The sequence below is a fragment of the Notamacropus eugenii genome, chromosome 6, assembly GCF_028372415.1.
Source record: "Notamacropus eugenii isolate mMacEug1 chromosome 6, mMacEug1.pri_v2, whole genome shotgun sequence".
NCBI lineage: Eukaryota > Metazoa > Chordata > Mammalia > Diprotodontia > Macropodidae > Notamacropus > Notamacropus eugenii.
The window spans coordinates 339,351,836-339,371,308 of NC_092877.1; the positions used below are offsets into that span (position 1 = coordinate 339,351,836).

General features: G+C 35.7%; 1 protein-coding gene across 4 annotated transcripts in view; it reads left to right on the plus strand.

The window, feature by feature from the left end:
• TSC22D2 (TSC22 domain family member 2) overlaps positions 1 to 19,473 on the plus strand; it is a 50,378-nt gene that overhangs the window by 19,147 nt on the left and 11,758 nt on the right. For 2 of the 4 annotated variants that reach the window (XR_011969059.1, XR_011969060.1), the window contains one exon: positions 7,648 to 7,807. The exons of the other annotated variants lie outside the window; for them this stretch is intronic. The gene's annotated coding sequence lies outside the window, so the exon portion shown is untranslated. The remainder of the gene's footprint in view (positions 1 to 7,647; positions 7,808 to 19,473) is intronic. 4 annotated transcript variants of the gene reach the window in all.

Here is a 19,473-nt window from a genome sequence, read left to right on the forward strand (position 1 = left end):
TTGGAGGGGAGAAATCAAGTAAATTCTTTTTCTTTGAGTAGGTGGGGATTGGAGCTGGATTTTAAAGGAAGATAAAGATCATCAAACTGGGGCTAGAATGCTTTGGGAACAAATTGAGCAAAGGATGGAAATTTTACAAGATATTTGAGGGAAAGAAAATTTTATCTTAGCCAGAGTGTAGTGGTCATAAGTATTGGACCTTAAAACTCATCCAACCCATTTGGTTCACAAATGAGGAAAATGAGGCCCAGAGTAGATGTGACAACAAGGTAATATAGTTTGTATAGCTGCAGGAAAGGTAGGGTGAAGGATTTTGATCACCAGCAAGGTATTTCATAATTGTATAAAGTTTGATCTGTCACCTAAAGGTATTCTTTTTAAGTCTGATATTTTTGGGGGAAGTTATTTTAAAAGATTTTCAGGATCCTACCATTGTAATTTTTTAATTAAAGCAATTCAGTAAACATAACTTTATCCACTACCATTTGAAGCTCCAAGCTAAGAAAGGTCACTGAGAATTGGTAACCCAAAATAAAAACTTCTCCCTTAGATCAGTCATCTAAAGTTTTAATGAAACATGTTTAATGAAACGCCAAAGATTCTTTTTTATTTTTTGTTTTTTTAAACTACATCCACTTTAATAATATCCCACATTCCAACACTTTTATGGGAAGCAGGCACTCCTGAGACAACATTGGAATCCCAGTGTGTAATCAGCTAGTAAGATTGTCATCCTGGAATCTTTTTTCCTCCAATGTATATAAAGTTCTTAATTTCATCACTAGTTGATTTTTTTTTTTTAACAGTTCAGTTTAATATTTCTTCAGTTCTGAATTTTGTCCCTTCTCACCTATGGAGAAGGCCCAAAAAACAATTCATTAACAATATGTACAGTCATGCAAAACAGATTTATGCATTAATCCAGTCCCCATACCCCCACACCCCTACACTTACACAAGAAAAATTTTCTATTTCCTATCTGCAGGTGAGTAGCATGCCTCATCATGCATTCTTTGGAATTTGATCATTGTAGTAATCAAAGTTGCTAAGTCTTAAGTCTTTGATAGTTGATCTTTAAAATACTGCTGTCACTGCATCAGTTCATTATAAGTCTTCCCAGGTTTGACTTAAACCATCCCATTCATCATCACAATCATTAACTATTTCTAATTGGCAAAGAAATAAGATTTAAGGGGATGCCCATTAACGATGAAAGAGCTGCTACAGATATTTTTGTATATATGGGGGCCTTTTCCTCTTCTTTTCTTTCTGGAGTCAAAGGGAATCACATAATTTAATAGATTTTGGAGGTAGGATGGCACACAGTTTCTAAATTGATTTCTAGAATGGCTGGACCACCAAGAAGCATTATTGAAATTAACTTAGAGGAAACAAAAGGGTGTGTCCACTAGCATTGACCCCGCTTCTGTATTTGGTTGTTTTTAAGACCTGGCAGTAGTGTTAAATAGTTGAATTTCCAAAAGTACTAACAAGGTAATTTAAGACCCAGAAAGACTTTGAGTAGATTAAGTATCATGGGAGCGGAAGTCTAAGGACCCTGGTTCAAATCACTGGTGACCTTAGGCAAATGACTTATTCTCCCTTCTCCCTGTACCTTGGAATTCAAATCTTAGAGTGATGGTCACTTGATGGAAGTGAAAGGCTTTTAGGCAAATTCATACATGATAAACTATTTCCCCACAATATTAGCTTCATCTCCTTTTCAATCAAATGACCACCACCGTAAATCAGCTTGCATTGCCTGTTGAACTCATTAAGACTTGATGACTCCTACCACCCGCCCCCGCCTCCCCCAACACATGCTTTTACAATTATTTGATTACCCACAACTTTTCCACACTGTCTTACCTTGGGAAGCTCTCTGCCTTTACCTAATTTTGTAATATCAGAGCCATCTATAGCACCTACCATATTTTTGTGGAACCATTATATTAAGCAAGGTATCCTTGTATTTCAGTGTGCTTAGTATAATGATTACTATCTGCATATGACTAAAGATTTATGGGTGATTTTTAGTAGATTTGCTGCTGTGTAACATTTTGCTTTAAAAAGTCATTCTTTTACTTTTAGGATCCTAAGGAGGACTGTTTCATAGATAACCATGCCACATTGAAGTTAGGTTTTGACATCTTACGTAGTCTGCATAGTTGGCAGTTAGGCCACATAGTGGATAAATCTCTGGGTCTGAAGTCAGGAATACCTGAGTTCAGATCTATCCCTCAGACACTTACAAGCTGTGTGACCCTAGGCAGATCATTTAACTTTTGTTTGCCTCAGTTTCTTCCACTGTAAACTGGGCATAATATCACCTACATCCCATGATTCTACGGATCAATTGAGATTATTTGTAAAGTACTTAACACAGTAGGTATTTTGGGGGCTTAATCTCCCCCCTCCTCCACAATCTTCTCAGCCTTAAGAATTGACAAAAAAAAGACCCTGTTGGACAATTCACACACTTAAAGAGGGGAGAGTCAACCAGGAAGACTCGAATCTGTGTCCTATGTCTGACATAAATTGGTTATTTGGTGACTCTTCTTTATCTCTAAAGCACTGTGAAAGAGAATGCAGACTTGCATTGGGAGAGGGAGTTGACTCATGTGGGTGTTCCATGCCAATGAAGTGTCCCCATTCAAGGATGTCTCTTCAGAAGCAGCAGCTACTCTACTTGCCCATTAAGTAAATGAGAGTGAGGGCTGGCAGGTGTGCTCTGGCCAGCCCATTGTGTTTTCTAGACAGCAGAATTTCTCCAGTAATAATAATTAGCGTTCTTCCTAGAGCTGAGTTCAGCTGAAAAGGTGTGGACCAGCTGCAAATAGTCTTAAAACAAGGATTTGATCAGAGCTGTGAACCAGAAAGTGAGTACACACTATATTCTTCCTGTGCCACAGTCTCAGTTTCAGGGATATGTGTCTTTTTTAAACTAATGTTGGAACTAAACCTAACCTTATGTTCAGTTTTAAGAATATTTAATATGGGTGGAGGGCAAAAATTAAGGAACCTAAAACAAAAAAACAAAACCCAAATGCACCAGTTCAGGACTGGAACAAAATTTATATTTTCTAAAATCAGCTGAAATATCCCAAGTATTCTCACCTTTGTGTTCCAGTCCTATAATTTAAAGGTCACACTTCTTCTACTGCTCTCAGTTCAAGACTGCTGCTACTGAAAATTAGTACCATAGAAAACATTTGGAAAGGAAAGAGATCCATGTCTCTTAGACTTTGGGTTTTGGGGGATTGGATGTGGGAAGAACATCAGGGACCAGGAATGGGAATTGAATAAAAATGGTAGATACTGACTTGCAACGATTGAATGTCTTAACAAGCCTTCTCATTTTCTGAATATTTGTCCAGTACTTGGAATCCTGCAAATCAAGTTGCAGTTTATTTTGTGATCAGTGCAGGATTTAAGTGACCCAAACCTCATGTCATAGTTTTAAATTATCTGTTGGCTAAACTTAAACAGTTTTACATGCTTAATGCAGATAAGCTGATATCAGTGTTTGTGGAATTTAAATAACCTCAAGAAACAAAGTTTATATTATACCAGCTTAGTTCCCAGTAGCTGAAAATTTTCAAAACTTAAAAGTTCTTTTGTAATAAAATGGCTGTTAAGTTAGTTAGAAAGACAACTGCCTCAAAAATAGGTTTCTGTTTTATTTTTGGCACAGGTAAATAGTGAAATTCCATAGTAGAGTATTAAAGGGTATGAGTCTAAATTATTCAGAAACAGTGAGTGATTTTGCCACATCCACCAGTGGTAGGGAGAGTTGACTGTGTCCTGGTCACAGGGTGATTTTTCTTCAGTCTTAAATATCTATGCTAACACCAGGGCTTCAAACCATCTGGAGGATGAAATCTACCCAGCACCCGTCAGTTTTAAGTATTTCCTTTTACAATAGCCATCCCTATTCAGTAATAGAGTCCAAAAACATTGATAATTGTTTCTAGAATCATAACGTACTTTATATTTTAAAAATTAAGTCTTATTGTGCATTGTATTCTAGTGTTAGCTAAGCAACACTTCCAGTTTACCTTTTGCGAAGGTCCTTATAAAGGTCACGATCAGTAAAATTCATAAAAAAAATATTTTTGCAATGGTCTTCCAGGAGGTGTTAAATGATGATTATGTTGTGAGCATCTATTTCATCCTACCTTCCTGGCATCTTAAAATCAATCAAAAATCTCACTGGGTTTTCTTTTACACACCTGTGTGTATCTGCATTTCTTTTAATTGCTTGCCCCTATTAATCTTCAATGGGTATTTGAACTGGAAAAATATTGTTACATAAATTGAAACCTTTAGTATTTCAATTTTTCCAGTGACGTCTGAAAAACCAGTTCATTATCAAAAGCTTGTTTGGGAGCTTGGGTATTCTTTCTCATCTATTTAAAGACAAGTTAAATTGTAGAATTTATGTAGAAACTTCCAAATTATAAAAAATTTTAAAAACAATTGTATTTGATTATAAACTATCTGATTCTCAAAGAAATACCCATTAAGCAAGAATTTGTGGAGATGGGATGTGTTCCATTAGGCATTGGGAAGAGGCAGGACCAGGACAGCTAAGTGGCTCAGTGGATAAAGTGCCAGGTCTGGAGTCTGGAGGATTTATCTTTTTGAGTTCAAATGTGGCCTCAGACACTTATTAGCTTTGTGACCCTGGGAAAGTCACTTAACCCTGTTTGACTCAGTTTCCTCATCTATAAAATGAGTTGGAGAAGGAAATCACAGCCCACTTCAGTGTCTTTGCCAAGAAAACCCATAATTGGGGTTATGAAGAGTCAGAAGCAACTGAAAAACTACTGAGCAACAGTCAGTTTTAAATCTTTTCCTGAAATAGTCCTTCAGTTAACTTACATTGATCACCGTTTTTATTAACTGAAGAATTTGGCTAAGTAAAGGTAAGCTGAACCCCCCTTTATTATGAAGTCTTGGTTAATTGGACCCCCACTGGCACAAACAGTAAATAGAAGAGTTAATCTTTGCTTTCACCTCCCCTATTTACTAGCCTTTGAGAAGACTCACCCTCCACTTAAATACACTAGTGAAATCATATCTTGAAGTCTAAAACAAATACCAGAACCAAATCTATTTTCTTTGTTTCACCATTAAGCTTTTCTTTTTAAAATAAAAAAAACTGGCTATGGTGTGCCCTTGTCAATGGAATGAACTGTAATGTATAGTTAATAAAGTGTTCATTTTTACCTATCTTTATGATCAATGTGAATTGATATACAAGTAAAAGTAATTTTTCAGGCTATATACTGACCTTGTAAAATTGTAATATCTTGATTTCAGGATATTGAAAGAAAAGCTAATTTTTTTCTAAGCTATGAGGGTTGAAATAAAAAGGGGTTTTTAGTTAATTTTCAGTTAACTATAATGCTCCATTCTCAAGCACTTAAGTTTCATCCTCAGCTTCCAAAGTGATGAGAGCTTACTTTATCTGGTAAAAATGCTTAAAATTGTAAAAAAAAAAAAAAATCTTAAATATGATTCACATAAAGAAACTAATTTCAAAGTACACACTGGCAAACAATTTTCAAATAATTTACATATAACTTAAAGAATTTAAATTAATCTTGACATATGCAAGGCCCATTGGATTGGTGACTAGAATTTTTCCCTCCAATACACAGAACCACTCAATTTGCTTTACAAGGCTATTCTGTTCTGTTTGCCTTCCAAAGGCTTCCTAAGCATTTATCAGAACAATGCTTTTCTTTGTTGAGAGGCCTTTTTAGCAAAGGGTCAGCCAGTCTGCCCTTTTTAGATGACCAGTTCATCAAAGCCCTGCTGACAAGCAAATTACCAACATTAAACATATTTCAGGATGTGTGAGTTCACCTTCGTGAATATGGCTGGGTTTGTACCTCATGGGACATTCCATACAGGAATAGATTAAAATAAGCCTTTTTCTCAAGGGTGTAATTTTGGTTTGTAGCAAACAGACTTTGAACTAGTCTCTTTTCAGGCACACGTGGGAGAATGTTGATTCCACAACACTGACCACAACTTAGAAAATTGTATCCACATCAGGTTATGGATTTTTGCCTTCACCAGGTGACCACATTACTTGACTTTGCTTCGTTAGAGGGCAGAGTAAAGTTGTATACTTGTACAAATTTATTCATTGAACTCGGATGTGTTATGAGATTACATTGAGAAAAGCTATTTTTAGGTGGTAAAATAGACTTCTGCTTGAGCTTTATCTCTGAGAACAGATTTAACAGAAGAATCCAGTTACAAGTTAAAATCTACATACAAGCCCTGACCACTTCCAGTGTTTCAGATCTGAGATGACTACAAAGTCTCTTTTTATAATAGTCACTAAGTGGTTATTGCTTTATACCCAAATTCAGTAATTCTTGCATTCCCTTTCCCTTCCCCGGCCCCTATCCCCTTGTTCCCTATTCTCCCATGTCAGAGTGCTTTTGGATCTGTTATTACAATTGAATTACAGTATTACTGACTCCATCTTTTTCAGCCTAGATTATAAAAGCCTGCAAATTTTAATGGATTTTATATACACATGGATTATTTGCAACCAAAATTGAATGTGACTTGATGGGAAACTTATTAATGGATCCTTCAAGGATTGTGGAGAAAATGCCCTGTTGAAGATAAGATGTTTTTATAAAATAACTTTTAAAAATTAAGATATCACCTAAATTAAGTCCCCTAAAACACCTCACTTGGTAATGACACTACCTAATAATCAGTGTAAACATGTGCCTGTAGTGACAAGATTTTAAATTATGTAAATGATGAAAACATGCATTAAAGCATTTAGTGGTGTTTTTTTACATCCCTCATATAGACACCTTTCCTAAAGGCCACCTGTAAGTCATCATAGCATGGAGGTGACTGCAGTCTTCAAGGCTATGCTAATGGAAGAGTGCCCTCTGACAAGTTATACAAGTCCATCTGTGGTCTGGCCTGAATATTTTATTTAGGCTTATCACTAGAATGTTGGCCACCGGGTGGTAGGTGTTCTGTTTTAGCCAATGTTTGCTTCAACAAGAGCCTTTAAAGCAAAGAAGGCTTGTGAGCTTACCTTAGTGAAGTGTACCTACACTGGTGAGATCATATCTTGAAACCTAAAACATACATGCAGGAATCAAGTAGATCTATGTTATTTGTCTCACCATTAAGCTTTCTTTTTTAAAAAGCTAGCAGTGGTGTGCCCATGTAAACAGAATGATCTGTAATGTATAGTTCATGAAGTACTCATTCTGCCCATCCTAATGATCAGTGTGAATTGAAATACAAGTCATTTGTGCTGTAGTCCAGTTCACCCATTATAACTGAAATGCCTTTTTTACTGGACTGTAGAGCTGGCTATGGCCAATGAACAGCATTGCATCCAATAAATAATATCAGAATCATGAGCCTAGAACTTTGGCAACAGTTCGGTTTCTACTTGCATATGTACTGACTAGTATTCTAGGTCCGTGTTGAAATTCTGAATTGTTTCCAGGTCAAATATGAAATTATTTTACATTTTAAAAGATAAGTTAAATGTCAGTTGTGTAACCATGTTAAACATAAAACCATTGCTATATAAAATATTTTAAAGCTATTTGACTAAAACATTTATTTACTTAAACTCTTTGCTAGAATTTTTTTTAGAGTTCAGCATCGGAGGAGGAATGTGACATAATAATGATCGAAAGCCGAAAGTTTAAAAGTTGTGATGCCCTCACATGGTTGGAGGGTTATTCTAGCTTCTAAGGACTGAATGTTGTCCACAAGAGTGTCTCATCAGGTCATAAAATTGGTAAGACATAATGGATTAGATTTTATGTATTATACCTGATGTTATTGTATTGAGATGACTTTTTATGAACAAACTGAACCTACGGTATAACTAAGAATATAGTATTAGATTTAAATTAAAAACTTTTGAAAAATAATTTGAATATTTGGGGTATTTGATCCTTTGTTTTATGAGACTGGAGACAGTATTTTTGTTTGGAGAGTTATGTAATGTGCATCAAAGAAGTAAAAATAAGTAAAACACTGTATTAGCAACTGGTTTTTAAAATGTCACCATCACATTCACTGGAGATAACTTAAATAAAACACAGTGAAACATCCCCAGATAATTGCTTTAGCCTAGGAATCCTATTTATAAAAAAATAGTTTTTAAAGCATACACAGCTTTTTAAAAATCACTTCGTGTATGATTCCATTTTCTTCTTTGGGTCTACTTTAAGTTCCTTTATTTATTACTGTGTGATCTCAGAGGTCCCCCCCCCCCCCCCAATGGGTAGGTATTTCAAGTCTGAAATGAAGAAAGCCCAGCGGATTTTCTTACATTGAGAACCCCTGAGGTGCTTCATATGAATATGAAATGACTGATGAGTAGGAGACTTGAAGGAATCTTGTTTATCTTGTTCTCTTCCCCTAGTTTATGAGTTTACATAGAGTTTCAGATGTAAATTTAGAAATTCCCCCCAAAGTAATTTTCATTTTTCCACAAAAGACAGTCTTGTCATATATAAATAGTGTTTCATCTTGTTTGTATTTTGGTATGAAACTCTTCAGAACTACAGAATTTAGACCAGAGTTCTGAAATAGTTCCATGGAGCCTGGAATGATGGAGACACAGACAGAATAACACGGGTTCCATTAGTATTTTTGTGACAGTAATTCTTCTGAAATACTGAATGTGAAATTATGTATCATATTTTATTACCTGTAACAGTTTTCACTATGAAAATTTATTTTGCAGTAAAATTTCCTTAACCTTCTTTTATTCTGGGAGTATTCCATACACAATATTCCATCTCTTCCCCCCAAATCTCCCAGGGCATTTAAAACCCAGGCTGTTTTATAAGCAGATTACTTTGGAAATGTTGATTTCTGTCTAGTTTCTCTTCATTTTTGAAAGTGAAGAATGTGGCCCTAGTGTCACATAAGTAACAGAATAGGAACCAAAAGTCAGGTCTCTGACTCTGACTGATCTTTCCTTGAAATCATGCTGTGTCTGTGATAAAATTGAAATCATGCTGTCTCTATCATAAATAGCCAAATTATTTTTAAAAATAGATAAAAATTTCCCAGGCACATCAGTTTTTCTTTAGGAAAAAATAACAAGGATGAGACAATTTTTAGTAAACATTTAATCAGTCAGTAGCAATTAAGCTAATATAGCATTTGTTTTAAGCTGAAGAAGCTGACATTTCCTGCCTTTAGAATAATCTATGTTCATTTTTATATTATTCCATGGCTTTATGTTTTCTAAAAGTAATTTTAATGGGCTTCCTTGACAAATTGTAAATACGGTGCTTAATAGGGATAATAATAAAGTGCCCTCACCTTTTATAGCCAAAAGAGTGTCTTACCTTTTTGTAACCATTATTTTTTTAACATCCTTTTGGTTTAATTTTAGTTTTCATATCTTAGTATTTGAAAAACATTAATTAAAAACTCAAGGTTAACCAGTAAAATACTTGAACATTTTCAATTAGGACTTTAATTAGAGATTTTCCCCTTATAAGATGTGGTTGACAGGGATAAGTCAGTTTTAACAAATACCTGTCTACCATCAGTCATATGTGATATATGCAGAGTGGTCCTTTATTGTGTTGCAATTTTTAGTATTAGTAGGCATATTCTACCATATCTCCCATTGGGATTTTTATCTTTTTTTTTTTTTTTTAAGTGAATGTAGAGCCCTAAATTTCTACACATACACAAACATACCAAATCAGTCAGTCATGTTCTTGTTATGGAGCTTACCTCTCCAGGGGGTAGTCTGTCTGAAAAACAACATTGCAGATCTTTAAAAATTGGGGCCTTTTGACAGTTGGTTGTTTTGAGGGAAACTACTTTCATGAATTGAGGTACTGTATAAATGTAAACTGCAATTCTGAATGGAAGGGGAAAAATGTTTCAGTTTAGTAGTGTCAGACTTTTCCTATGCACTTGTACTGAGTGTAGCCATTAACCTTTAATGAGAAGGAGGTGTTTACAAATGTAGCTACAAAGTGTAGGAAAAAGCAGCTAATAATTTTGAAACCTAGAACATGCTGGAAGATCTATTGAGTAAAAAGAATCCCTCTTCACTGTATGGAATCAAATATTTCCCTCCTCTTACTTACCTCGTTTTTCATAGTTTTCTCTAATATGATGCCCTTTTAACATTTATTATTGAATGACTCTGTCATTTGGGTGCTTACTATGTACAAAGGTCCTTATGATATTTTAACCACATTATGGACCCTTACAACTAATTGTACCCTAAAATGAATAGTTCTTTGAGTAGGGTACTAGCATGTATTATGTGATATCATTGAACTTATATGTCAAATGATACCTAATGTAAGAAAATTTGAGTTGGTATAACACATGAAATATAAATTCAGCTGAACTGAAAAACTGTTAACTCAGTTAATATGTAAAATGGTTCAACAAAATTGACTCTGCCCAGAATTCCTATTTTACTAAGCCCTACTTGATCCATTTTGTTGGAGATTTTAATCTTTTCACTTTGTAAAATTTAACTTTCACAGTCCCACATCATCTTATAATTACGTAAAGCGACCATATACCCGATGCTATTATTCTTTATTGATCAAGTTCTGGATTATTTTATAGAAAGTGCCTTTGAGGAACAAAAAATACCTTCATGTCTTTTTACCATACCTATATGCACTGTATGTTAGGACTATGGATATATGGCTAAAATCAGGGGTGTTAAAAATCATTTATTCCAGCTCCTTTCATTTTACGGATGAGAGAATCTGAGGCCCAGAGAACTTAAGGGACTTTGTTTTTTTCCATCAAGTTTATTGTTGAATAGAAGAAATGGTTAAAAAAAAAAGACTGATTACAAGTACATGAAATTTTTTTCAAAACTGCTGGAGTTAGTTCAAAGATCTTCAAAAGGATGCCATATTAGACCATAGAAGTTGGCAAAACACTATGCTCCCAACATCGCTGTAGAGTAGTGTAATTGCACAAATTTCACAACTAAGAAAGTTGAAGTTCAGAAAGGTGACATGCAGATAGCAAATTGTGGAACTGGAACTCAAATCAGTATCTTCAGAATTCATGATTTGCTACTGCACAGGGAGTACAGCTTCTTAATACAGGGAGATTCCTTCAGGGTTGAGATTGGACCTACAAAAATTAAGTCACCCTTTAAGCCAAGAATCAATATACATTATGTATAAAGTACTGTCATCCAACACACCTAAATCATAACACCGTCTCCTTGAGAAATATTCAGAGAAGTAGAATATAATAATAATAATAGCAACTAGCATTTATGTAGCATTTTCAGGTTTGCAAGCACTTTCCAAGTTTCTCATTTAATCCTCACAACGATTCTAGAAGAAGGGTGTAGTGAGTCCCCTCCATTTTACAGAAGAGGAATCTGAGGCAGACAGCTAGGGAATGTCCGAGGTCAGATTTGTACTCCAGATCCACAGCTCTTTTTGGCAGCTGGCTGCCTCTAATCTAAATGGTTATTCATTGTTAGATGTAGCAGAAAAGTTTCCCCAACTGTAGTTGTCACTAAAATGAGCTTGCTTCTTTTTCTCTACAATACTCCTGAGAGGAAATAATAAAAAAGAGGAAAGGCTTTTTACTCTTTAACAACTATGGTTGTTATTATTGTATTATTGGTATCTTACGCCTTTTTTTGCCCTAGCCATTCGGAGCCCCATTTAAAGTTTTTGTGAAAAAAAAAAGATTACTAAGTTGAACTCAGCTTTTGGTAATGGGTTTTGTTGGGCTTGCCTTGCTGAACCATTCTTAAAGGATATATATTTAAAACTGAAAATTCAAGATTCTCTTAGTACTTCCTTAGGACCCTGTAAATGTTATGTCATTGAATTTTCTGTTTTACTTTGTGTTAACATGTAATAGTTATATTTGTATTCTCATGAGAAATTCATCAATCTAAATATTCCTTCCTCATTAGAAACGAGGTATAAGGAATCAAGTGATTTTATAGAAAATAAAGGAATTTAGTTTTTAACGTTAGGGGTAGTTTTAAGTTGCTTTTGTCACTACCATTTTTTTACTAAAACATTCAGGGTATTGCTTACAATTTATATTTGTAAATTTACATGCTTAAAATTACATTTTATTTTGAATTAGGAAGTAACCAGGAGAAGGAGTTAAGAAGGAATGCCTCTTCCTTTACGTATGATGGGGCTAAAATATTACGATGTGTGTCCCGAGCATGAAATAAGGGCCAGATGTTGAGTGGGGTAGGACCAGTAGGGCAACTTAGACAACTTTCCAGATCTCTGGTCTCCTCTGGTCTGATATATTATTTGAAGAGCATATTATGTGATATAAAAGAGCAACTTGTAATTAAAGAGTACTCTGCATCTGTTATCTTATTTGATCCTTAGAACTGATTTCCCTTCTTTAGAAACATAAGTGCAAAAACCTTCCTAAAGCCAAGTATAAGTGATTTTAGATTAAACACTGTTTTTAATTATTTTAATTATTTCCCTGTTCTTATCCATTAGAATGACTAACCAAGAATTGGGGTCATTACTATTCTGAAAGTATCATAAAAAAGTCTGTACAAAGAGAAGAGACCCAAGTTAAAAACTCAGTTTATACGTATAAATGTTGTAAGTATTGTTTACTGTGTGAATTCTAGATAGTTTTAGTGCATGTTTCTGAAAAATGTAAAGCACTTTATGTATAGTTGTAGGATTCTCATCATAGCTGTGGCTTCTGTAGCAGAAACCTCAGAAGTCATCTAGACCATGATTTGCTGAAGGGCAAAGACCCTTTGACTCTAAATCTGGTGCTTTTCCCCCTCAACCATACCATGGTGTTTCTAAGCAGAGCATTTTCTTTCTATTGTCATTCAAGAGTATCACACAAGCATTTCTAAATCCCTATTTTACAGATGAGGAAACAGTTTAAGTGACTTGTACATGGATGTTCCCACAGAGGTGAAGTTTAGGAAGTCCAGCATGCTGTTTCTATTTCCTAAGCTGAAGCTACCTTTGGAGATAGCATCATCAGTTGTTTGTTTGCTCTAGGACCAGGACTGGACCTATGTAAGCCAAACTTTGCCAGTGGTTTTTAAGAAGGCAGATAAGAGCTAGAATAATTAGCCCATCCCAGTCCCTAGGGATAGACCAGAGGTAAAAGAGAACTTAACTTAAACATATGAAATCACACCCTTAACCACTACTCCCAAGCTTTCAAAAAAATAGCCCCAGAAACCCAGGAAGATTGGAAGGTTAGGACTGTGCAATTGTTTTGTGGAAAATGCTAGCAGATATTATGAGAAATTAAAAAGTGATCAAGTCCACCAAGTTTAAACAATAAGCAAGTGGAACAAGAAGTCCTAACACTAAGAGGCAGATTTTATTTCATTAGGTGGCACTGAAACTTGATCAGATGAAAACCATGACTAGTATGTTCTGTATGGGTATGCTTATCCAAAAGCAACAAGAGAGGTAAAGGTGTGTAGAGAATCTTATTCAGAAAGCATGTTTACGTGAAGACATTTTAGTCACCAAAGCAGGGGTAAGTATGGTGGTGACCAATGAAGGGAGAGAAGCAGCCATTTACTTCAGTGTACTTTAGCCCCTTAACAGAAAGGAAAGAGAATTGAGTTCTGTAAGCTGCCTATTAGGACATGTTAGTAGTGGCAGAGACATCACTTATCCAGGCTCCTTCTGGAATTCGCTCTCTTCAAAGAGCAGAAGAGTTTAATAATGTCTTGACTTAATCTTTCAAAAGGTGGAGAAACCCAAAGGAGTATTTTCTTCTTGGATCTGGGGTGGAAATGATGATACCTTCATGATAATTGAGCAAGAGTCCACCCCTTCTGGAGTTTGTGAAAGAGAAGTAAATGGGGCCTACTCTCTCAGGGCCATGAATGAAGTTAATGACGATGGAAGAGAAACTATGAAGACGAAACAAGGAACTGTCCTGGATGTTCTGATGATCAGAGGAGCAGAACATGAGAGTGGTGCAGTCTTGTACAGATAGCACCAAGTGCAAAAGTTAAATAAAGGGCCTCTGTTTGCGCTCACTGCACATTCCATGCTAAAGGAAGCTGCCCACTACTCACTTGGCTTGTTTTCCTCTGCCAGAGGGAATTTGACAACAATGATTTAACAGGAAATTGATATCCCAGGCAAATAAAGGGCAACTAGTTGCTCTTATTGAATTCAAGTCACTTGGTCCTGGTGAACTACATCCTCAGGTGCAGAAAGGAACTAAAATATGTACTTGTTGTCAAACAGTTTTGTTGGTGATGTTTGGAAGATCATGAAAAATGAGAAGGGTGAACCTCCAGATTGGATTGTTTCAAATTATATACAGTCAAGTGAGCTTGACTTCAGTTCCTGGAAAAATTCTAGAATCATTAAAGGAGGTGACTAGTGAACTTTGGGAAGGGAAATGGTGATTACAGAGCTTCAGCATGGTTTCATCAAGAACTCTTCTTTGCAGACTAGCTTTGACTTTTTTGGCACGGTTACTGAACTGGTAGAGGAGGAGGAGAACACAAATATAATTTACTTAACAAAACTCTTCGTAAAATTTATTTCATTATAGCTCTCTCTGTCTACTTAAGAGAATTATAAATAAAGATCTGGATGATCTGATAATAAAATAATAAAAGTAGATGATTTTAGAAATTGTTCAGTGACCAAACTCAGCATTGTTATTAATGAGTATAGCTCGGGTAATTGTGCTTGTTTCCCATCTTGTTGTCAAACCTGCAGATTTTCTGGAAGGGAAAGCTTTACACACTTTCATGCATCTTGACAGACTAGTGTATCTAGTGGAATCTAATAAGTTAAAATTCAATTTGGAAGAGGAACATACGTCTTAAAATTGGTCAGCAAAAATCACCTTCACAAGTCTGAGATTAGGGAAGCTTAGCAAGGTAGTATTTTGTCTGAAAATGATCTAGTGGTGTTAGTGGACTGCAGGCTCAATATAAATCAGCAGTGTGAGATTTAGCAGCAGAAAAACCACATATGGTCTTGGCCTAGTTATTGTTTTCAATTATGTCCAACTCTTTGTGGCCCCTTTTGGGGTTTTCTTGGCAAAAATATTGGAGTGGTTTGTTATTTCTTTCTCCACTTGAATTTACAGATGAGGAAGCTGAGGCAAACAGGAAAGTGACTTATTCTGGGTTACACAGCAAGGAAGTAACTAAGAGTGGATTTAAACTCAGGTCTTCCTGACTGGGCCCAGCACTCTTATCCATTGCACCACCTAACTTGTCCATTTTGGCCTAGAGGTGATAATAAATAGTACCATGCTTTCATCATCTCTCAACCAAGGTGTTGTGTTTAGTTCTGGACGTACTGAAGAACACTGATGTTGATAACCTAGAGACCATCAAGTGGAGAGAGGATACCTTTGCTTTCACCTTGCAGTGAAGATAGCTAGCCTGGTGAAGAGGAGTATCTGTTCTTGGTGGTGGTTCTTTGTTTCTGAAAAGTACCGCTCATGGGATGTCTTGATTTGTTGGTGAGGCAGAGTTGCACAAAGCCTTACTCTCTTCCAGAGTCAGAAGTCCAATGGCAAGACAAAATGGCAAGATGACTAGCGATGGCCCAGGATGCAATGAATGACCTTGGTATCTTCAATGTTTGACCAAGCTGTCAGTGTTCCATAGCACCTGCTTCATGGTTGTTGGAACAAATTATTCTTATCCACACATTCTACTGGGGGATATCTTCACATGTTTGGGGTAGACATCTCCCTAACTCACGTGGAAGCCTATTGGGTACCCTCAACCTTGTTTAGCCCACCTGCAGAGATGGTTTACCATGGTGTGGCTCTCTTATATGCTACCATTTCTTGGAGCCAAAGATAAGAATGGAGTGTGAGATGGACACAGATAAATGAACAGCCCTGAAAATATCTCGACAAACACACTGAGGTCCTAGTCTTCCTAGTCCCCTATGAACATTCCATATACCATCCAAAATGTTCAAGGACTACTTCTCATATGCTGGTGAAGATTCATTTCAAGTCAAGATGGACCATTTCTCAATTTCTAAGATTCATTTAACCTGTTGTAGTATTTTGGAACATTATGCAAATGCTTATGTACGGTAATTTAAAGTTTTAGTAAAATGCTTACTCGGTATGATTTTTAAATGAGTTGACTCACTTTGAAATTTTTATTAGGGGCTTTAATATATGTAGTTTATAAGAATTGTTTTGTCCTGCTGGGCAGAATCTCATTCTCTGCTTATTAATTTTTACCATAGAATTAGATGATGTGTTTTGATTTTTTTGATTTTTATATTCTTTATCTAGCATGTTTCATATATTTTCTAGAGGCATTTTTAAAAATGTCAAACTAACAGAGTACAAGATTAATTCTACTTATAGAGCTTTAGAAGGAAATTTTTTCCGAAGTCTTTAAATGTTAGTGATCTAAATCAAAGAAATTGTTGAACATTTTTTGAAAGCTTTTTAAAAAAAATTTCTACCCTGTTTTCCTTGCTTAAGTATTTTGAACTCACACTGTATTAGGTATTTTGCTTTAAAAATTCCTTAAGACTATTTTTGTCTCTCACCTTCATTTATCTTTCTTTTTTAAAAAAGACAACTGTATTTTCTAGATGCTTAAGATGGTACTATCTGTAATTATTCTGATAAGCTTATTTCTTTGAGATATAATTTTATTAATCTCTTTAAAAATCAATTCTGCCACTGTTTTTAATGGAAGCAATTACAACTCAAAATTAGCTAATGCCTAGAGGTTAGTAAAGCCACATTCTCAAATCACTGCATGCTCTGACAATTCCTATTCGTAATTGGAAGGAATTTAGATAATTTAATAGTAATAGCTGACATTAAGTGCGTATGGCAAGTCAGGATTTACATAGCCCTTTATGTGCCTTCTTGCATATGGACTCACAGCATGACAGGATATACAAGTATTTTTCCCCAAACAATTTGACTTAAGACTTCATACAATTAAGAGAAAGATTGGAATTTGAGCCCAGGTTTCTAAATCCACTGTACTTTTTTCTTTACTGTGGCCCAAGGGTGGGGAACCTGTGACCTTCTAGGTCTTTGGGAATGGCCTTTTAACTGAGTTCAAGTTTTACGGAACAAATCTTTTTATCTTAGGGGGAATTTGTTCTTTGAAGTTTGGATTCAGTCAGAGGACCATACTTGAGAACCTCGAGAGCCACATGTGGTCTTGAGGCCTTAGGCTCCCCACCCTTGGATTTTGCTTGCATCCCAAATTTTTGTAGTAGGACTAACAACCTGTTATTCTTGTGTAATAGCATCCTTTCAAGTTAAGGTTTGGAAATCACATACTTAAAATGTTCTTGGCTCCAGTTTAGTCCTAGCTTCCCAAAGTAGAGCTGTTTGAGGAGTGTCGTAAATATTAACAGTACCTTACAGTATTGGAGAGTTCATGGAGGATCAGTAACTAAGGCTTTGTATCCTGGTTATAAAAACCGCCTACCCTGATGCTCTCTCTCCGCTGTAAACTGTATCCGTGGAGTAGAGTAGTTGGATCACTGGATTCCTCTCAGACAGACCCTTCATAGTTGTGTAGACCATAGGTAAGAGCCTTCACATATCCATGTTTGCTCATCTGTAAATTGGAGATTAAAAAATTCTAGAAAATTCTTTTAATAAGATGGATGCCAATGTAAACTACCCCAGGCCTTCTCTACAGACCATCTCGCCATTGTCCAGGTTGGTCTTTGAGGAATTCATAGCTGACTTATCAACATCTGTCTAAAACATGCTCGAGAAATGAACTAAAAAAATTTAAATGGATATAGCTGTTATTTCAGCATTAGAATCTTAACAGGTTGTTTTTATGCCTCTTAGTTGCTGACGAGAGCAGGGTGGAAAGACTGAACTAAATTTTAACCAATACGATGGCATCTAGTATGTAAGAAAGACCTTAAACTTAGTCTCCAGAAAGTGTTATGAGAAAGCACGCCACAAAATGTCATTAAATTTGAGGCCTGATAAAACCTAGAGAATTGACCTTTATTTTTTTTTTTTTGTGCGGTCATTTTTCAACCATGTCCTACTCTTAAGTGACCTCATTTGGAGTTTTCTTGCCAGAGATGCTAGAATGGTTTGCCATTTCCTGTTCTAGCTCATTTTACAGATGAGGAAACTGAGGCAAATATGGTTAACTGACTTATCCAGAGTAACACAACTAGTAAGTGTCTGAAGATGGGTTTTCTTGACTCTGGGCCTAGCACTTTATGCCTAAAAAGTGAAAGAGATGGCTTTATGTAAATCACCCTAGGTATTGCTTAGTGATTACTATTTAAATGTAATCAGATTTAACTTTCAAGCTGTATTTCTAATGTTGCAGCATAAACTCCAATATTATTAATAAAGTACTTCCTTCCTACCCTTTTCTCACACTCTTGACTCAGAGGAAGGAAATGTCTCTTCATCCTGTCATCATGCTATGTTAGGTTACCAACGTTCTCAAAAAACAGCTGACAAGTTATATGCTGGAATGAATGGATTCACTTGGTGTAATAGCTACATTTTGTTTCCTTGTGTTCCATAACTAGCAGCAGATTTTATTAACTCAAACAATAGAAAAGATTATAATTGATTGCATCATTTTTGGCTTTAATAGTAGAATGTTGCCGTTGTGCTCATTTCACAGTCCAGTAACGTAGTTTTCCTGATTTCCTAAAACCATACAAGTCGGTTAACGTGAGGAAAAATTGGGGTGTTCGGGATAATCTAGACAATTTTCATAGCGTACTATTTTTACAGTTTTCCCTGTTGATACTAATACACAACATTGCATATGTCATGAGGCTAAATTTTGATAATACAGATAATCTAGTTCAGTTCCCTCATGTTACAAGATGAACAAATTGAAGCCTAGGTTGGGAAAGTGACTGTCCAAGGCCCACAGTTATTAAGTGGCAGCTCTGGATTTCAAACCCAGTTTGGAGTCTTTCGATTCCACAGTTCAGTTCTCTTAACTGTATCATGCTGGCTAATTACGTGGAATTAACTTGGAGAAAGTTACCTTGTAATGTGAAATGCTTATGCTTGAAGTATAACTAGTCATGTAAGGGGAATATAATTTGTTAATCCCGTAATTCTTTTAAGCTCATTTCACCTGGGAGAATTAGATTTCAACATGTGAGGAATTTTTTCCTAATTTTTATCCCCCTCTTTTTACTTTCCTTGTTTACTTTCATTAAGTGAAAACAGAAAAAATTCCATTCTGTCAGTCTTTTTTTTTTTTTTAAAGGAGGGTCACCAGAGTTTAAAATAGTAACTGGGAACACAGAAGAAAATGTAGAGCTCATTTTTGTTACAGTCAATATACAGATGAGGAAAATGAGGCTCCGAGGTATGTCTTGAGAACCTTGGCCCAAATATTGAACATTACCGAATCTTGTTAGTGCCATCTCGATTTCTGGAATTCCGTGTTTTCCATTCAGATAGTCTGTTTTAAGATTTGAG